Source organism: Ambystoma mexicanum, unplaced genomic scaffold (genome assembly GCF_040938575.1).
Source record: "Ambystoma mexicanum isolate Mex_15411 unplaced genomic scaffold, UKY_AmexF1_1 Mex_scaf10, whole genome shotgun sequence".
Taxonomy (NCBI): Eukaryota; Metazoa; Chordata; class Amphibia; order Caudata; family Ambystomatidae; genus Ambystoma; species Ambystoma mexicanum.
In genome coordinates this window covers 1,985,001-1,990,000 of record NW_027182325.1, presented here as the reverse complement: position 1 = coordinate 1,990,000, position 5,000 = coordinate 1,985,001, and the positions used below count along the sequence as shown (strand labels likewise).

At 47.9% G+C, this 5,000-nt stretch overlaps 14 non-coding genes and 4 pseudogenes across 14 annotated transcripts; all 18 read right to left on the bottom strand.

The window, feature by feature from the left end:
• Positions 1-39: 39 nt before the first annotated feature.
• On the bottom strand, positions 40-158 carry LOC138548598 (5S ribosomal RNA). The gene has a single exon (XR_011292393.1). It is a non-coding gene; the product is annotated as a 5S ribosomal RNA (ribosomal RNA).
• Positions 159-264: 106 nt separating this feature from the next.
• LOC138541918 (5S ribosomal RNA) lies at positions 265-383 on the bottom strand. The gene has a single exon (XR_011289910.1). It is a non-coding gene; the product is annotated as a 5S ribosomal RNA (ribosomal RNA).
• A 106-nt stretch (positions 384-489) lies between these two features.
• Positions 490-598, bottom strand: LOC138544404 (5S ribosomal RNA; annotated as a pseudogene).
• Positions 599-704: 106 nt separating this feature from the next.
• LOC138541906 (5S ribosomal RNA) lies at positions 705-823 on the bottom strand. Its single transcript, XR_011289899.1, has one exon. It is a non-coding gene; the product is annotated as a 5S ribosomal RNA (ribosomal RNA).
• Positions 824-929: 106 nt separating this feature from the next.
• Positions 930-1,048, bottom strand: LOC138549491 (5S ribosomal RNA). Its single transcript, XR_011293274.1, has one exon. It is a non-coding gene; the product is annotated as a 5S ribosomal RNA (ribosomal RNA).
• A 463-nt stretch (positions 1,049-1,511) lies between these two features.
• Positions 1,512-1,620, bottom strand: LOC138545064 (5S ribosomal RNA; annotated as a pseudogene).
• A 106-nt stretch (positions 1,621-1,726) lies between these two features.
• On the bottom strand, positions 1,727-1,845 carry LOC138547965 (5S ribosomal RNA). Its single transcript, XR_011291787.1, has one exon. It is a non-coding gene; the product is annotated as a 5S ribosomal RNA (ribosomal RNA).
• A 106-nt stretch (positions 1,846-1,951) lies between these two features.
• Positions 1,952-2,070, bottom strand: LOC138541236 (5S ribosomal RNA). The gene has a single exon (XR_011289247.1). It is a non-coding gene; the product is annotated as a 5S ribosomal RNA (ribosomal RNA).
• Positions 2,071-2,176: 106 nt separating this feature from the next.
• LOC138549555 (5S ribosomal RNA) lies at positions 2,177-2,295 on the bottom strand. Its single transcript, XR_011293335.1, has one exon. It is a non-coding gene; the product is annotated as a 5S ribosomal RNA (ribosomal RNA).
• A 106-nt stretch (positions 2,296-2,401) lies between these two features.
• On the bottom strand, positions 2,402-2,513 carry LOC138544335 (5S ribosomal RNA; annotated as a pseudogene).
• Positions 2,514-2,618: 105 nt separating this feature from the next.
• On the bottom strand, positions 2,619-2,737 carry LOC138537696 (5S ribosomal RNA). Its single transcript, XR_011285824.1, has one exon. It is a non-coding gene; the product is annotated as a 5S ribosomal RNA (ribosomal RNA).
• Positions 2,738-2,843: 106 nt separating this feature from the next.
• LOC138541895 (5S ribosomal RNA) lies at positions 2,844-2,962 on the bottom strand. Its single transcript, XR_011289888.1, has one exon. It is a non-coding gene; the product is annotated as a 5S ribosomal RNA (ribosomal RNA).
• Positions 2,963-3,068: 106 nt separating this feature from the next.
• Positions 3,069-3,187, bottom strand: LOC138539228 (5S ribosomal RNA). Its single transcript, XR_011287302.1, has one exon. It is a non-coding gene; the product is annotated as a 5S ribosomal RNA (ribosomal RNA).
• Positions 3,188-3,650: 463 nt separating this feature from the next.
• Positions 3,651-3,759, bottom strand: LOC138546428 (5S ribosomal RNA; annotated as a pseudogene).
• Positions 3,760-3,865: 106 nt separating this feature from the next.
• LOC138540694 (5S ribosomal RNA) lies at positions 3,866-3,984 on the bottom strand. The gene has a single exon (XR_011288732.1). It is a non-coding gene; the product is annotated as a 5S ribosomal RNA (ribosomal RNA).
• Positions 3,985-4,090: 106 nt separating this feature from the next.
• On the bottom strand, positions 4,091-4,209 carry LOC138550262 (5S ribosomal RNA). The gene has a single exon (XR_011294018.1). It is a non-coding gene; the product is annotated as a 5S ribosomal RNA (ribosomal RNA).
• A 106-nt stretch (positions 4,210-4,315) lies between these two features.
• Positions 4,316-4,434, bottom strand: LOC138539923 (5S ribosomal RNA). Its single transcript, XR_011287983.1, has one exon. It is a non-coding gene; the product is annotated as a 5S ribosomal RNA (ribosomal RNA).
• A 106-nt stretch (positions 4,435-4,540) lies between these two features.
• Positions 4,541-4,659, bottom strand: LOC138538703 (5S ribosomal RNA). The gene has a single exon (XR_011286792.1). It is a non-coding gene; the product is annotated as a 5S ribosomal RNA (ribosomal RNA).
• Positions 4,660-5,000: the final 341 nt, after the last annotated feature.

The following is a 5,000-nucleotide window of genomic DNA, read 5'->3' as shown; positions in this document are numbered from 1 at the left end:
TTGTGAAATGGCTCACTTCCTGAACTTGGAGCACAAAAAAGCCTACAGCACCTGGTATTCCCAGGTGGTCTCCCATCCAGGTACTAACTAGGCCCAACACTGCTTAGCTTCCGAGATCAGACGAGATCGGGCGCATTCAGTGTGGTGTGGCCGTAGGCTCTGGGCCTAGTGAGTTTTGTACTTTTAAGCATCTAGTCGGCTAGACCTTGCAGTTTTGAAAGGCAATTGAGAAATGGCTCACTTCCTGAACTTGGAGTACAAAAAAGCCTACAGCACCTGGTATTCCCAGGCGGTCTCCCATCCAGGTACTAACTAGGCCCGACACTGCTTAGCTTCTGAGATCAGACGAGATCAGGCGCATTCAGTGTGGTGTGGCCGTAGGCTCTGGGCCTAGTGAGTGTTGTACTTTTAAGCATCTAGTCGGCTAGACCTTGCAGTTTTAAAAGGCAATTGAGAAAGGGCTCACTTCCTGAACTTGGAGCACAAAAAAGCCTACAGCACCTGGTATTCCCAGGCGGTCTCCCATCCAGATACTAACGAGGCCCGACACTGCTTAGCTTCCGAGATCGGGCGCATTCAGTGTGGTGTGGCCGTAGGGTCTGGGCCTTGTGAGTTTTGTACTTTTAAGCATCTAGTCGGCTAGACCTTGCAGTTTTGAAAGGCAATTGAGAAATGGCTCACTTCCTGAACTTGGAGTACAAAAAAGCCTACAGCACCTGGTATTCCCAGGCGGTCTCCCATCCAGGTACTAACTAGGCCCGACACTGCTTAGCTTCTGAGATCAGACGAGATCAGGCGCATTCAGTGTGGTGTGGCCGTAGGCTCTGGGCCTAGTGAGTTTTGTACTTTTAAGCATCTAGTCGGCTAGACCTTGCAGTTTTGAAAGGCAATTGAGAAAGGGCTCACTTCCTGAACTTGGAGCACAAAAAAGCCTACAGCACCTGGTATTCCCAGGCGGTCTCCCATCCAGGTACTAACTAGGCCTAACACTGCTTAACTTCCGAGATCAGACGAGATCGGGTGCATTCAGTGTGGTGTGGCCATAGGCTCTAGGAATGCTAAGAATATTACTCTTATGCATTTGCATTTAGTAAGCTAAGCCATGCAGCCACTTGCAACATGATACCACGCTCATCGCTCGATCAGGCTCGATCAGGCGAGATATATAAGACTGGTGGGCCCATTCAGGACTCCTATGTCTGGTAGGATAACTTTAATTCATCCATCCTGTGTCTGTTGCAGGGAGGTGGAGAGAACAATCAACACAATAATGGTTTTCTTTCATGCCTCTTGAAGGACTCAATATTCTCTGTACTGCATTACATGTGAAAGTCGATTTATTACCCATGAACACACTACCTGTATGCTAATTCTATGTAAAAAGGTAGCTCCAGCCCTCATGATGTTGTCCAACATTTCCGCTATAAAACGGGATACAATTATTTTGGAAACATACCAAATTTGAAAAATAATTGAGAAGTTGCGCAATTACTAATCATGGAGCACAAAAAAGCCTACAGCACCTGGTATTCCCAGGCAGTCTCCCATCCAGGTACTAACTAGGCCTGACCCTGCTTAGCTTCCGAGATCGGGCGCATTCAGTGTGGTGTGGCCGTAGGCTCTGGGCCTAGTGAGTTTTGTACTTTTAAGCATCTAGTCGGCTAGACCTTGCAGTTTTGAAAGGCAATTGTGAAATGGCTCACTTCCTGAACTTGGAGCACAAAAAAGCCTACAGCACCTGGTATTCCCAGGTGGTCTCCCATCCAGGTACTAACTAGGCCCGACACTGCTTAGCTTCCGAGATCAGACGAGATCGGGCGCAATCAGTGTGGTGTGGCCGTAGGCTCTGGGCCTAGTGAGTTTTGTACTTTTAAGCATCTAGTCAGCTAGACCTTGCAGTTTTGAAAGGCAATTGAGAAATGGCTCACTTCCTGAACTTGGAGCACAAAAAAGCCTACAGCACCTGGTATTCCCAGGCGGTCTCCCATCCAGGTACTAACGAGGCCCGACACTGCTTAGCTTCCGAGATCAGACGAGATCGGGCGCAATCAGTGTGGTGTGGCAGTAGGCTCTGGGCCTAGTGAGTTTTGTACTTTTAAGCATCTAGTCAGCTAGACCTTGCAATTTTGAAAGGCAATTGAGAAATGGCTCACTTCCTGAACTTGGAGCACAAAAAAGCCTACAGCACCTGGTATTCCCAGGTGGTCTCCCATCCAGGTACTAACTAGGCCCGACACTGCTTAGCTTCCGAGATCAGACGAGATCGGGCGCATTCAGTGTGGTGTGGCCGTAGGCTCTGGGCCTAGTGAGTTTTGTACTTTTAAGCATCTAGTCGGCTAGACCTTGCAGTTTTGAAAGGCAATTGAGAAATGGCTCACTTCCTGAACTTGGAGCACAAAAAAGCCTACAGCACCTGGTATTCCCAGGTGGTCTCCCATCCAGGTACTAACTAGGCCCGACCCTGCTTAGCTTCCGAGATCGGGCGCATTATTCAGTGTGGTGTGGCCGTAGGCTCTGGGCCTAGTGAGTTTGTACTTTTAAGCATCTAGTCGGCTAGACCTTGTAGTTTTGAAAGGCAATTGTGAAATGGCTCACTTCCTGAACTTGGAGCACAAAAAAGCCTACAGCACCTGGTATTCCCAGGTGGTCTCCCATCCAGGTACTAACTAGGCCCGACACTGCTTAGCTTCCGAGATCAGACGAGATTGGGCGCATTCAGTGTGGTGTGGCCGTAGGCTCTGGGCCTAGTGAGTTTTGTACTTTTAAGCATCTAGTCGGCTAGACCTTGCAGTTTTGAAAGGCAATTGAGAAATGGCTCACTTCCTGAACTTGGAGTACAAAAAAGCCTACAGCACCTGGTATTCCCAGGCGGTCTCCCATCCAGGTACTAACTAGGCCCGACACTGCTTAGCTTCTGAGATCAGACGAGATCAGGCGCATTCAGTGTGGTGTGGCCGTAGGCTCTGGGCCTAGTGAGTGTTGTACTTTTAAGCATCTAGTCGGCTAGACCTTGCAGTTTTAAAAGGCAATTGAGAAAGGGCTCACTTCCTGAACTTGGAGCACAAAAAAGCCTACAGCACCTGGTATTCCCAGGTGGTCTCCCATCCAGGTAGTAACTAGGCCTGACACTGCTTAACTTCCGAGATCAGACGAGATCGGGTGCATTCAGTGTGGTGTGGCCGTAGGCTCTAGGAATGCTAAGAATATTACTCTTATGCATTTGCATTTAGTAAGCTAAGCCATGCAGCCACTTGCAACATGATACCACGCTCATCGCTCGATCAGGCTCGATCAGGCGAGATATATAAGACTGGTGGGCCCATTCAGGACTCCTATGTCTGGTAGGATAACTTTAATTCATCCATCCTGTGTCTGTTGCAGGGAGGTGGAGAGAACAATCAACACAATAATGGTTTTCTTTCATGCCTCTTGAAGGACTCAATATTCTCTGTACTGCATTACATGTGAAAGTCGATTTATTACCCATGAACACACTACCTGTATGCTAATTCTATGTAAAAAGGTAGCTCCAGCCCTCATGATGTTGTCCAACATTTCCGCTATAAAACGGGATACAATTATTTTGGAAACATACCAAATTTGAAAAATAATTGAGAAGTTGCGCAATTACTAATCATGGAGCACAAAAAAGCCTACAGCACCTGGTATTCCCAGGCAGTCTCCCATCCAGGTACTAACTAGGCCTGACCCTGCTTAGCTTCCGAGATCGGGCACATTCAGTGTGGTGTGGCCGTAGGCTCTGGGCCTAGTGAGTTTTGTACTTTTAAGCATCTAGTCGGCTAGACCTTGCAGTTTTGAAAGGCAATTGTGAAATGGCTCACTTCCTGAACTTGGAGCACAAAAAAGCCTACAGCACCTGGTATTCCCAGGTGGTCTCCCATCCAGGTACTAACTAGGCCCGACACTGCTTAGCTTCCGAGATTAGACGAGATCGGGCGCAATCAGTGTGGTGTGGCCGTAGGCTCTGGGCCTAGTGAGTTTTGTACTTTTAAGCATCTAGTCAGCTAGACCTTGCAGTTTTGAAAGGCAATTGAGAAATGGCTCACTTCCTGAACTTGGAGCACAAAAAAGCCTACAGCACCTGGTATTCCCAGGCGGTCTCCCATCCAGGTACTAACGAGGCCCGACACTGCTTAGCTTCCGAGATCAGACGAGATCGGGCGCATTCAGTGTGGTGTGGCCGTAGGCTCTGGTTCTTGTGAGTTTTGTACTTTTAAGCATCTAGTCGGCTAGACCTTGCAGTTTTGAAAGGCAATTGAGAAATGGCTCACTTCCTGAACTTGGAGTACAAAAAAGCCTACAGCACCTGGTATTCCCAGGCGGTCTTCCATCCAGGTACTAACTAGGCCCGACACTGCTTAGCTTCTGAGATCAGACGAGATCAGGCACATTCAGTGTGGTGTGGCCGTAGGCTCTGGGCCTAGTGAGTTTTGTACTTTTAAGCATCTAGTCGGCTAGACCTTGCAGTTTTAAAAGGCAATTGAGAAAGGGCTCACTTCCTGAACTTGGAGCACAAAAAAGCCTACAGCACCTGGTATTCCCAGGCGGTCTCCCATCCAGGTACTAACTAGGCCTGACACTGCTTAACTTCCGAGATCAGTCGAGATCGGGTGCATTCAGTGTGGTGTGGCCGTAGGCTCTAGGAATGCTAAGAATATTACTCTTATGCATTTGCATTTAGTAAGCTAAGCCATGCAGCCACTTGCAACATGATACCACGCTCATCGCTCGATCAGGCTCGATCAGGCGAGATATATAAGACTGGTGGGCCCATTCAGGACTCCTATGTCTGGTAGGATAACTTTAATTCATCCATCCTGTGTCTGTTGCAGGGAGGTGGAGAGAACAATCAACACAATAATGGTTTTCTTTCATGCCTCTTGAAGGACTCAATATTCTCTGTACTGCATTACATGTGAAAGTTGATTTATTACCCATGAACACACTACCTGTATGCTAATTCTATGTAAAAAGGTAGC